The following is a 1253-nucleotide window of genomic DNA, read 5'->3' on the forward strand; positions in this document are numbered from 1 at the left end:
ATTCTAAAGTATTATTATATCCTTTCACATATTTCCATCCAGTTTGAACTTTTCATTTTGATATATAGTAGTTACATGTACAATGCATTTTGCTTTGAGATGAGATTTCCCTGAGTATTTTTCTACTATATTATTATTCCAGAAATTACATCTTCAACAGTTTAACTAAGATTCTATTTGGATGATATAACCTTTTATTCCTGGCTTTGGATTCCTTAATTACTTGTACTTTTTATTATAAATAAAACTACACCTTAGGACATTTGTCCAAATATCTAATCTTACATATAATTCTAGAAGAATGGGAATGAGCTAAGAACAGGTAAACTCTGAATAATAAAATATGAAAATTTCCCTAACAAAATACCATAGACAAGGTTGCTTGGACACCAAACATCACTTTACCACCATGGAAGCTGGGCAGCCTAAGGTGAAGAGCCTGGCCAGGTGGTTTCAGCAGAGGGCCTTGTTCTGACTTGCAGATGCCTACAGTCATGCTGTGTTCAAGGACAATGGAAAGAGACCCCATCCCTTGTAAGAGCAACAATGGCAGCCTGTGGTACTCTACCCTTATGACCATTCTGAATCCACCCACCCTGTAAAGGTCTAACCTCCTAATAGCAGTACATTGTGGATTAGATTGGGGCAGACAGAACACTGGATCTTTGAGCAGGTATGTGATACGGTTTCCATTATTACTAATTTCCTTAATGAATAACACAACTTTACCTCTTCACTCACCTGATGAAGTGGTCCTTGAGATCAACGGTTTTCTCCTGTTTCTCAAGTGCTGGGATTAAAAGTGTGTGCCACACTGCCTGGCTCTGATTCCAGTGGGGACATAAGTCACAGAGGTCTAGATGAATCTCTGCCTCTCAAGTGACAGGATTAAGGGTGTGTGCATTCACAGTCTGGCCTCTATGTCTAATCTAGTGGCTGGATCTGTCCTCTGATCCCCGGCGAAGTTTATCAGGGTACACATTATATCACTACATCATTTCCTGTGTAAGGGTTTCTAAACTACATAAAAGTACATAAAGCAAGCTCACCACTAGTGTGGTGGTATGAATAAGAAAGTCCACCCTACATAGACGCATATATTTAAATGCTTAGTCACCAGGGAGTAGCACTGAGATTTGAGAAGGCTTAGAAAGTGTGTCCATGCTGGAGTGTGTACTTGGAGGAAGAGTGTCATGGGAGGCAAGCTTTGAGGTTTAAAAGCCTAAGTCCAGTGAAATCTCTCTCTCTCTCTC

The sequence above is a fragment of the Peromyscus leucopus genome, chromosome 12, assembly GCF_004664715.2.
Source record: "Peromyscus leucopus breed LL Stock chromosome 12, UCI_PerLeu_2.1, whole genome shotgun sequence".
Taxonomy (NCBI): domain Eukaryota; kingdom Metazoa; phylum Chordata; class Mammalia; order Rodentia; family Cricetidae; genus Peromyscus; species Peromyscus leucopus.